The following is a 12167-nucleotide window of genomic DNA, read 5'->3' as shown; positions in this document are numbered from 1 at the left end:
ATGGGCCATTTAGATATAGTGAATGTTCCAAGCAAAGCAAGGGCCTGCAACCAGGCATGAGGGACCAGAACGCCCAGTACCATCCGAGCTGCAGGACATGAGGCCTCCACAACACCCCTCAGGGTCCGATTGAGCACATTGGGCTACGAATGTGCCCTATTACATCATTCCTTGTGGAAATCTCCACGCCCAGGACCCACCATAGTAGCTAAGTGGGCCTGGGCATACACATACTGCACAACAGTGAACCTTTGGGATCATGCCAGTTCCACATAACGTGCGCAATCCAGAAATCTCACCAGCATAAACGTCTATCAACTACATATTAGTCAGTTAACAAAAAGCTGCAGAAGACACATGGGTTAATGAACACTTTCACAAACACATAAGTGAGTACTCGCAATGTCGCACTACACAACGTTGAAGCTGTTTGGATATGTACATGTGAAAGCGTTCAAAAACACCCATTTCCCCATACACCTGTATTGTGAACATGACCAGCATCCAATACACTACAATGCTGCTTGCTTTGATGTATGTGGAAGTGCACACATACACACGTGAAGGAAGCTCCACAGTCATTACAACCCAATTGACAGGCTACATCCAATCAGTGTTCTATGCCAGTTGGTGTAGGCTGCAGATTGACCAATCAACTCATCTAAACAACCACTAGGGAGTTCCAATACTGAGTACATGTGTCACAGGATGCACCTGTGCCCGTCGCATTCATGACAGAGAAGGGATGAAAAACTGGCCATACATGCCAGGTCACTTTGACATTGCATCAGTGAGTAGGCATGTAGAACAGTGTAACACGGCTCAGAAGTGGGTTGATGCAGTGCAGAACATGTGTACGTTATCCACTATCTACATGAACACGTACATTATGATGTCTATCAATAAACGTGAAGGCAGTACAAGGGCACGTTCAGGCATCACGTGCAATGTGCATGCAATAGGTTGCATGGCTACAAGCAAAACCCCCACCCCAGCTAAGTGAAAATGCAGGGAGGCATTGCATGGCAGCAAAAGGGTGACCAGAGACTTGTGTATTGGCATTGGCAGTGGCAGTGTTGACTAGCACCAATTGCATCATCTGAATCAACTGACAACACAGCAGATGATATTGGGAGCGTAAGCAGGACACATGATGAACCCTCAGTAGTACATCCATGTGTGCAGAAGCCACTACACCAGTTGAACAGAGTCAGTGGGCCTGAAATAGGGTGAGTCCTGTGCCCCACACAGACTGTGACACCCTACACCTGTGTGTGATCCTGGACTGAGCCAGAGTGGGCATGGAATGGATGAACAAATGGCATGAAATATAGGTCATCCTGGACACGCACTAGAATGATCATCCAGTCAAGGACACATAGGGGCATGCATGGAATGCACATGGAGCATGAATGGGCACACATGTCCCTGCAGAGAATCTGCCATCTGCACAGTCCAAGTGAGACACCCTGCATCAAGGACAAAGGATGTTCCCCACTGTATGTGTCTGGCAGGTTGGCTGATGCAAGTTTGCATGTACACAGGAGCCTTGAACAGGCCATTGCAGTATGCCAACATGAGGCACACCAGTGCCATGGTGAAATTGGGGTCCAAGGGGGTTGGAGGGGCAAGAGAGCATGCCTACGTGGAGTACACGCATGCAGGCAGAAGACACATGCACGTCAGTCATGCAATGACATAGTCCCAGTGCTGAGAGGAAAGACACCCCAGGCTACATGTAGAAGGGCCAGCGAGCTGGAACATGGACTGGAGGAGCAGCCAGATTAGTAGCATGTGAATAGGGTGCAAGTGTGGCGATGAGGACAGTCCCCGTCTGCTCTACATGTCCAGCATCCTGCACAGCAGGCACGCATCAGTGAAGCATTGCATGACTTGCAAATGAGAACGATGTACACATGACATGTAGTGGCAGTCAAGCACAAAACACACATGCAAACCACACATGGCCTGGACAAACACGCAACAACACTCACTGGACGGGGCATCAAAGTCCAGCATCTCTCCCACTGTTACGCTCACCTGGCTCCCACGGGGGCGTCGATCTGAACTGGACAGCTGGGGCCTCCACCAATGTGAGGCGTAGTGCCGAGATGACGGACTGGACTGGCCCACCTAGCTTTGTTTGCTCGGCCCGTAGGAATATTCTTCTGATGGTTTGAAAAGATGAGCTCTCCATCCTGCATTGAGCGCAGGGGCGCGTAGATAACCAGTTGCTTCACTGGCTCGAAGGAATTGGTGAGTTCCAGAACAATATTGACTCTGAGATTCCCGGCCAGAGGCCGTAAGTATGTAGTTCGTAAGAGTTCAAATGTCTGACTTTTACTCTGTTTGAATCCTTGCAGGTTGCAGCTTGATCCTAGCGAAGAGTTCCTCGTGGCAACCGGAAATATTCAGGTAAGGATTTGTACTATCCAACACAGTTCGATAAAATAATGTCAATATGTAACCTGTTGCTTTCTCCCTTATTCAGGCACTGAGAGAAAGTATGAAGTCTCGGGAATAATGCCTCCGGCGTTAAAATCAGGTAAGTCTATTATGGTGATGAGGTTTCCCCTTGTTTGTCCCTTTGTTTCACCTTGCTGTCCTTTTGTTTCCCCTTAGGGGCCGGGGTTCGGCGAGGATGCAGTGGAAGCTGCGCCGACCCGTGAAGAGGAATAGTACCCCCGGTGGTAAAATCAGGTAAGTCTATGGGGGGTAACTAATATTGCCTCTGTGTATTCCCTTTGCTCACCTTGCTGTTCTTGTCTTCCCCTTAGGTGCCGGAGTGCGGCGGGAACATGCAGAAGGATGCGGTGGAATGTGAAGATGCTGCGAAGGCCGGTGAGTTCAGCGCAGCGCTGCAGGTAAGGCGACGCGCATAAAATAACTTCTTTCTTCCAGCTCGAAGGCGCGATGGATCGGGAATTCTGGTGAAGATCAAAGGTATTGCTCTTGTTCTAACCTTTTCTCCTTTTTCTCCCTTTTTCTAGGAGCTCCGGACTCGAGGCGGGCGTGGCAGAAGACTGGATGCAGACTTGCAGGCACGGTGAGCGTTACGCTGCTGGATGCAGAATAACACAAAGCGTGTGCTGCTCTTCGGGCGTGGTTTAAATAGCCTCCAAAGTAGTCCCAGGTAAGTATTCCTCCCCAGCCCCACCCGAGTAAAAAATAGTCCCTAGGTAAAGTAGTTCCTTCCAAGCCGCTTTTGGCTTGGAGCTCTTGCAGCATGGTCTGCATCAGGTAAGTTTGCAGCATGGTCTGCATCAGGTAAGTTTTATGGCGTTTGCTATGGCGCCAGGACTGACTCTCCATATGAGCCTGGCGCCACAGACGCCAGGACTGCACCCAAATAGCTCCTAACAGGGGTTGTTGGGCTTGCTTGGAATAAGTTGATGCCTGCTTCTGGGGTTGCTGGACTTGGTCTAGGACCCCGGGGGTAGGCATCATGACACCCACTCCTTTGACCATTCCTGCCGGTATGAACCCTGCACCGACTGACTCGTGCAAAGTTAGGTCTTCCTCCTCAGGTGGTGGCCCACTGCCAGTCACCAGAGTCCTGTTGTAATTAGAGGCACGCTTCGTTGATGTCATCCCAACGCTTTTTGCACTCTTGAGCTGTGCGCACCTCATGGCCGAAGGCACTCACACAATCCGCAACTTGCTTCCAGTGGGACATACGATGGGCAGCCGTAGTTTGACAATTTGGCCCCACTAGAATATCACGGTTGTGGTCCTGCACGTAGTCCACAAGGAAGTCCACTTCCTGCACGCAGAAAGGCTTCTTCCTTGACGTGCCGGAGGCCGGAGCTGTGTCTGGGGTCCCAGCCTCTACTGCAGGTGAAACCTTCCTCCTCTTGGACAGTAATCCGGACACTGGCTGGCAAATGCCGCCCTGATCAGTATGGGCAGTGGCACTGGTGGATTGAACCAAGGGAGTGGCAGGTAGAACAAGCACGGAAGCCCTGACTTGCGTCAGTGGCTGCTGGATGCCCTGGAATGGACCCTGTGCAGCAACATCCACTGTGCCAGGGTCATTGACCGGGACTGTCCTGGATAGTAGACTCACAACCGGGGTGGTGTTGGCTGCATCTGCCCATGCACTTGCCAACACCCTGCTGGTCGGGGCAGCAGATGACATTACAGCCCCAGGGACATGTGCCTTGGTCAGGGCAGCCCTGCGTGCACTTACGGTGTGCCTCCTGACCTCCTGGAAATCTTCCTGGGACTCTTCAGGTGCCAACGCAGCCTGCGCTGGCAGACCCTGAGCCTGGGTGGTGGTGTCCACAGCTGCACCTACAGCTACCACTATCCTTGGGCCCATGGCAGTCGATGAAATGGACTGCCGGGTTACATGGGTGCCAGTGCCAGATGCAAGAACTGCATCTCCCGGAGCCGCAGGGGATGGTGGCATGACTGCACCAACACGTGGCACAACAATGTGCCGAAGTGGCGCACCCCTGCCTCTTTCCCCTCTGCAGCCACCCTGTACTCCCTGGAGTCCCCCTACTCCCTGATCACCCTGGCCACGTCCATGACCACACCCACCATGTGGAGCATGCCCAGCTGAGGCACCCCTCACCTTTCGTGGCCTCCCAGCCATGGCACAGATGTAGTAGTGCCGGCACAGATGTAGTAGTGCCAATGGGAGGGTTACAGACCAATTGTCCTGGGCAATTAAGGTGAATGGGATGATTTACAAGATGTTAACAGCACCCCTGCACATACAAGGCTGTATGTGGCCCCAGTGATAAAGTGACGGGTCACGCAACGCTCAGGCACACCAAAACTGCAGTAAAACCATGCCCGCAACCCTGGTAGCCCACGAGTGTGGAATTAAACTCCCACAGTACGCGGTGGCACCCAGGGACATGAAAAACATGTACGCGTGGGACACACAGTCTACTATGACCTCGAAAACGGGTACATGATACACAGGTGCACCCGCAGTGGGGAAAATGCGTGTGCGACTGTATTGCTGGCAAGAGTGCATGGACAGTTATTTATCACCAGTACATTTGCAGAGCAGAGCAAATACTTTGAACACAGGTAGACGGAGCAGTAACTCACAACCAGACACACAGTTAGCAAAATAATGAGCACTTATATGGCTATTCCCTCATCTCGCCTGAAGCGGCTGGAAGACCCCGGTAACAGCCAGGCAGAGTGCACAACAGCCCACAGGAAGGTCGGAACAAGGCACCCCCCTCCAACTGAGGTCTTTGTGTTTTTCCACCTGACCTTTCCAGAGCTCTGCATATATGCCCTCCTTCAAAAGGGGTGGCAATTTCTTGAACCTGCTGGCATTAGCGCTTGCGCATTGCTGAGTGACTGTTGGTTGCCGGCCGGGTCAACCAACAGTAACCAACAGTAACCTCAAGGAGCGAAGCTTCCCTCTTCTAAAGCACCACAGAAAACAATTCCATAACTCATCCTGAGCAAGGCATAACAAAACCCTTTTTTATATCTGGTGCCAGCTGGCACCTGTGATCCCAGCAGCTTTCCCAGCACAGTGTCCTTGACTGAGGCCTGAATACCAGGCTCAGCAATGAATAACATTGAAAGCATGTTTTTTTAGCAAAGCAAGAGCAGTTTTCACTGAGGCATGGAATAAATATCCATTATAGCTCTGAGTGCCTCCAGAATGCACTGCGCATCAGCACCATGTTTGATCTCAAGCATAACAGCGACTCTCCGTCAGACTAGCGTGATAATGGAAAACACGTGTACCCAATACCCCCGCCAATAGAAGAGATAGATCCTTGATCCGCTGTGAAGTTGTGATGGCGCGCGAAACAACACGAAGTAGCAACACACACGTCGGTCTCCACGAAAGGCACGTACAGCGAACTGCTGTCCCTGCTCACCTTTAACCTGTGCTGTGGGAAACGCCCATACGCTTCACTTCTCTTACACGCTTAGGCCCTTTCCTTAGATTACACGCACTAACACGCATATGTGTTTTTTTGCACGTGTGGATGCACCCGTGCTGGGAAGTGCCCGCGCGTATCATGTCACATACGCCCTTACGCGCTAAGGGCCTTTCCTCAAATTACATGCTGACGTGCAGTTTTTTCACGTGCCAAATCACTCCTTATCAAGCTGGCCACGCGACAACACACGGAAGACCAGGGTCCTGCCCAGAAGTCCATTTTCCTGCCCCCCAGAGCCCTGAGCACGCTCCCACCTGCCATCTGCTGCTACCTGCCTGCTGGCTAAGTGCCCTGCTATTTGGTGCCAGCCATCTGCAAGGGTCCAGTTGCTGTGACCACCTCTACTGGAACAGAAGACTCCTGACTGGTATTCCATTGCTCCACAACCCAGCCCCAGGACCCAGTTGCCCACCCACACCTGCCTCGGGGGTTGCATTGTCCGACACAATACCATCTGGCACCAGTGGCAACTCCCCAGCAGAGAGGCAGAGGGATGCCAGCTTCACTGCCAATGAAGTTGGCATCCTGGTGGAGCAAGTCCTGGGGCAATATGATGCCCTCTTTGGAAGTTCACGCGCTGACAATGAAGGACGGAAGAGGATCTGGAAGGACATCGTGGCTGCCATCAATGTGGAGGGGGTGGCAGCCCGCGACATGCAACATGTCCAGAAGCGCTGGGAGGACTTCAGGTCCAGGACCCTCAGCAAGGCCCGTCACCTCTTGGAGGCAAAGCATGCAGAGGGGTGCCGGGTCCGCCTTACCAACATCCAGATGAGGGTCCTGGAACGCATAGACCCAGCGCTCCACCTCCAGATCCTTCAGAGGCAGACCCATCCGGAGTCGAGCGGTAAGTGACCATGCGTACTGATTGGACACTGTACATGTTGAGGTGTGGCAGGAGTATGTAGGTTGGTCATATGTCTTAGAAGGCCCATGTATGGATGTGTATGTACAGGGACATGAGCCTGCCGCATGTGAGTCCAGTCATGTGTGAGGCAAATCAATGGTGTATGTGTTCAAATGCATGGTGCCCAAATGCATGTGTAGGTGCACACATGTTTACATTTCTATGTATGTACTGTGGCATGGTTGTGATGTGACACATGGATGCTGGTTCCACCTTCATGTATGTGCACAATGTACATGTGCATGTGTGTGTATTTGACATGTGTGCCACTGTGATACACCATGGATGCATGTGACACCGACATGTAGGAGGCTGATTGGCAGATGTGACATGGAATGCGATGGTTTCACTGAGACAGGTGGTGGAAATGTACAGATCCATGTATGTCTGGTGGTGTGTGTGCATGTGTTCGGCACTCCCTGTGTTGCATGTGACGTCAGGCTAACCTTCGGATGCTCATGCTGTTGTATGTGTATGGATGGTGCTGCCTGCTGCAACATTCCTGTTAATTTGCGCATATGTGTGGGTTCAAATGATATGTGTGTTGGGGAGTGTGATGCCATGTGTGAAGTTTGAGACTGCCACTCATGTGCAACTGTCATGTGTGTATCAGACCATTGTACAGTGCCCTGATGCCTGTGTCCTGTCTCTCCCTGTCTGCAGCGTCAACTGATGAAGAGGGCGGAGACGGTGCTGTGGAGCACAGCGGCAGGGATCCCACCGTCAGCCGGAGACGCAAGGCCCAGCTCTCCTCCCATGTTGTCATCTCATCAGGGAGTGAGGAGTCTGGTGACGCGTCCGCGGCTGCAGCTGCCGAGGGTAGGTCCAAGAGGCGGATGTTGGAGGTGGACTCCTTGGCAGCAGAAGGGGCAGCTGAGACCCAACAGGGGCCTATGGAGGAAGATGGCACAGAGTTGTCCAGGTTGGTAGAGGGTTTGGTTGAGGAGGAGGCCATGGAAGGGCCCCACACTGGGTCTGGAGGGGGTATTCCACTGGTGCTAGTGGTGCAGTCCAGGGGCAGGGACAGGAGGCAGCACAGACGGCCGTGGAGGTGCCTGTGTGTAATCCTGTCCCCGATCCTGTGACTGCATCATCCCGCACCAGCAGGGATGCCTTCGTCCAGACCCGTTTTCAGTGAGTGGATCCGCTAACAACAACTGGCCTTCCTCTCCCTGCAGACATGGCAATCCGGGACCCTGTTGAGCCTGTCCTGGCTGGGGTGGCGTTGCGTCAACTTGGCATCTGGGATGACATGCAGGGTTCTCAGGTGGATGCTGCAAGTTATTTCAGATGCCTCGTTGACAGCATCGACCTACAAGGAGAGGTCACCGGTGCTGAGTTCCTCCGTGTGCTGGACCTTCTACCGACCCCCTCCTCAACTGAATCCCCTATGCGCCAGTCGGCATCCATGCCATCTTCCTGCCCAAGTATCACCTGGTCCCCCTGTGAAGCTGCCTCTGATCCCGCGGCCAGGCTGGTGGAGGACACATCCCTGCCACAGTCGGGAGTCAGAGGTTCAGCAGGGATGTCCACCCGAACAACAGGACCCCAGCAGGAGGAGGACATGCAGGCATCAACAGGCAGGGCACATGCACGGCAGCAGCAGGCTCAAGGTGGGAGCGATGATGGCTCAGGGCCATCAACATCAGAGGGGCAGGCATCAGCTGGAGGGCAGGAGGACCCTGGATTGGGAGTGCCTTTCGTGTGGCAGCAGTTGGGCCGGCAAATAGATGCGGAGCAGCAGCGGGCGGAAGATGCACAGCTCACTATGGTCAGGGTGGAGAACTCCATGCACAGGGCGTTGAGGCGGGCTGAGTGCCTCAAGGAAATTCGCAGGGAGTTGGAGGTGGACATGGCTTTATCCCTGCAAGACCTCGGGCAAGGGAACAGGCCCGCCTCCAGGACGTTGAAGAGGAGTTTGATGATGCCCAGGCCCGGGACATCAACAAGTGAGCCGTTGGACTTGCAAATAGTTCTGTAGGTGTAAGTTTCCTTTCTATTTTTTTTTCCTTTTGGGTGCATGGACTTTGCCCCACCATTTTGTACATAGTTATTTATTAGGTAGGCTTTTTGGTAGGTTTCCTTTGGATTTGGTTTTCTTGATTTTACAAATTTTGGATTTGGTTTAATGGACAAACGCTTTGGAGCCATTTTTATTTGGATTTAATTGGATTCGGCATTCACATTTTTTCATTCATTTTGGACATCCAGGCTTTTGTTTATTATTTATTTTCTTGTGTGATTTTCTTTCATTCCTTCAATTTTGTATATAATACATTTTTTTTATACTTCATTTGTGTGCTATTCTCTCATGGGTTTTGTGCATGTCACGATGTGGATTTTCTCATTCACGTGCCCCCATTGTGTGTGTCTGACGGACATGTATTGATGTCCATACTTGTCAGTTGGGATCTATCATGACATGGGGATTTCAATATGGAGAGGATGGAATGCTTGGTTGGGTGTTTGGACTGGGGTGGCGTGGGGTGGGATTTGGGTGGCCATAAGGGCCATAAGTGTGGATCGTGATGATGTGTTGGGTGGGGGGACATGAGTCGGGGCCTGCTGGCAGGTGCCCATCACTGGGGGTGGGACACATGAGTCAGGGCCTGCTGGCAGGTGCCCGTCACTGGGGGTGGGTCGATGGGCGGGGGACATGAGTCGGGCCTGCTGGCCGGTGCCCGTCACTGGGGGTGGGTGGATGGGTAGGGGACCTGAGTCGGGGCCTGCTGGCAGGTGCCCATCAATGGTGGGTAGGTGGGGGACATGAGTCAGGGCCTGCTGGCAGGTGCCCGTCACTGGGGGTGGGGTGGGAGGACATGAGTCGGGGCCTGCTGGCAGGTTCCCATCCCTGGGGGTGGGGTGGGGGGATATGAGTTGGGGCCTGCTGGCAGGTGCCCGTCACTGGGCGTGGGTGGATGGATGGGGGACATGAGTCGCGGCCTGCTAGCAGGTGCCCGTCAATGCGGTTGAGGGACATGAGTTGGGGCCTGCTGGCAGGTTCCCGTCACTGGGGGTGGGCTGGGGGGACATGAGTCGGTGCCTGCTGGCAGGTGCCCGTCACTGGGGGTGGGGTGGGGGGACATGAGTCGGGGTCTGCTGGCAGGTGCCCATCACTGGGGGTGGATGGACCGGTGGGGGACATGAGTCAGGGCCTGCTGGCAGGTGCCCATTACTGGGGGTGGGTGGATGGGTGGGGGACATGAGTCGGGGCCTGCTGGAAGGTGCCCGTCAAAAGTAGGAGCAGGTGGGCGGGTGGGGGACATGAGTCTGGGCTCACAAGTGTGCTCACAAGTGCATGGTGCTATGTGGGCTGCCAGCAGGGCATGGTGAGGGTTATAGGGTAGTCCCCTGTGGTGTGGGCTGCCTGCAGGGCATGGGGTGGGGCAAACCGCACAACCGGGAGGGCCCACAATGCCAAATCGCATGTGAAACTCCCCACGTACCCCCCAAATACACGTACCCCACTTCTGACTGGAGTATCACGTGTGAAACTTCCCATGCACCCCCGAAATACACGTACCACGCTCGCCCAAAGCCTATCGCAAGTGAAACTCCCCGCGTATCCCCAAAATATGCATACCCTGCTCGCACAGAGCCTATCGCGTGTGAAACTCCCCGCGTACCTCCCAAATACATGTACCCCGCTCACACAGGCCTATCGCGTGTGAAACTCCCCGCGTACCCCCCAAATACATGTACCCCGCTCGCACAGGGCCTATCACGTGTGAAACTCCCCGCGTACCCCCCAAATACACATACCCCACTCTCGCCTGGAGTATCACGTGTGAAACTCCCTGTGTACCCCCCAAACACGTACACCGCTCTCGCCTGGAGTATTGCGTGTGAAACTCCCCACGTACCCCCCAAATACATGTACCCCGCTCACACAGGCCTATCGCGTGTGAAACTCCCTGCGTACCCCCAAATGCATGTACCCCGCTCGCACAGGGCCTATCACTTGTGAAACTCCCCGCGTACCCCCCAAATACACGTACCCCACTCTCGCCTGGAGTATCACGTGTGAAACTCCCTGTGTACCCCCCAAATACACGTACACCGCTCTCGCCTGGAGTATCGTGTGTGAAATTTCCTGCGCACCCCCGAAATACACGTACCATGCTCGCACAAGGCCTATCACGTGTGAAACTCCCTGCGTACCCACCAAATACACATACCACACTCGCACAGGGCCTATCACGTGTGGAACTCCCTGTGTACCCCCCAAATACACGTACCCCGCTCTCGCCTGGAGTATCGCATGTGAAACTTCTCGTGCACCCCTGAAATATACACAGGCAGCCCATCCACACTCCCCATGCCCCGCAAGCAGCCCATCCACCCTGGCCATGCCCCACAGACAGCCCACATCACAGGGGGGACTTTTTCCACGCAATTTACCTGGCGCGAGCGGGATACGTGTATTCCGAGGGGTGCGCAGGGAGTTTTACATGCGATAGGCCTGGCACGAGTGGGGTACGTGTATTCCGAGGTGTGCGCAGGAGTTTTACACGTGATGGGCCTGGCACGAGCAGGGTACATGTATTCTGGGGCGTGCACAGGGAGTTTTACACGCGTTTTCGTGGTTGAGGGGCTGTATGCTGGTCCAATGGCCTTTGCACCATGTACTGGATTTGTGCGATTTTTTTGGCGCACGGGGCGGGGTTGGGGCGTAACTGGCGCTGCTGCAGGGTCGCTGTGCCACTCTGCGCCACGGCTGCTTATCAATATATTAATCCATGAATACGCTGTGCGCCTAAATGGGTTTTGGTGGATACGGCTGGCGCAGACTGCATCACACGCACTCTGTGCGCCAGCCGCATGCACCACTTGTGTGCGGAATTCTATGAATTACCCCCTAAATCAGCGACTCACTCACTGAAGTGTGCCTGGAATAAACCTTTAACGAGTCTAGCAATTTTTTTTATAGAAATAAACATTTGTTGTTATTCCTATTCTTTCTTATTAAGGATCACAGCTCAAAGTGTTACACTTGTGAAACTCCTGGTTTTTAAGAGGCCTTAACAAGAAATCCAGCTACTTCAGAAACAAAGAGCCACATTGTGCTGGCCACAGGCCAGGAGCTTCCATATATATTCAATGAAAACACTTTGTTAAGGGACGTTATGGTTAGGTTGCACTAATAAAAACCTATGAAATTCAGTAAAAAAACATTGTTAAAAGGACGTTATGGTTACAGGTAAAATCGGAAAACCCCTGAAATTCAACAGTTATGGTAAGTTAAGCAACCATAACTCGCGACACCACAGTGCACTGCTAAGACTAACACCCAGGACATCAAAGATGACATCACAAATATCATTGATGAC

This window comes from Ambystoma mexicanum, chromosome 2q, assembly GCF_040938575.1.
Source record: "Ambystoma mexicanum isolate Mex_15411 chromosome 2q, UKY_AmexF1_1, whole genome shotgun sequence".
Classification (NCBI taxonomy): domain Eukaryota; kingdom Metazoa; phylum Chordata; class Amphibia; order Caudata; family Ambystomatidae; genus Ambystoma; species Ambystoma mexicanum.
This window is presented reverse-complemented; position numbering follows the sequence as displayed.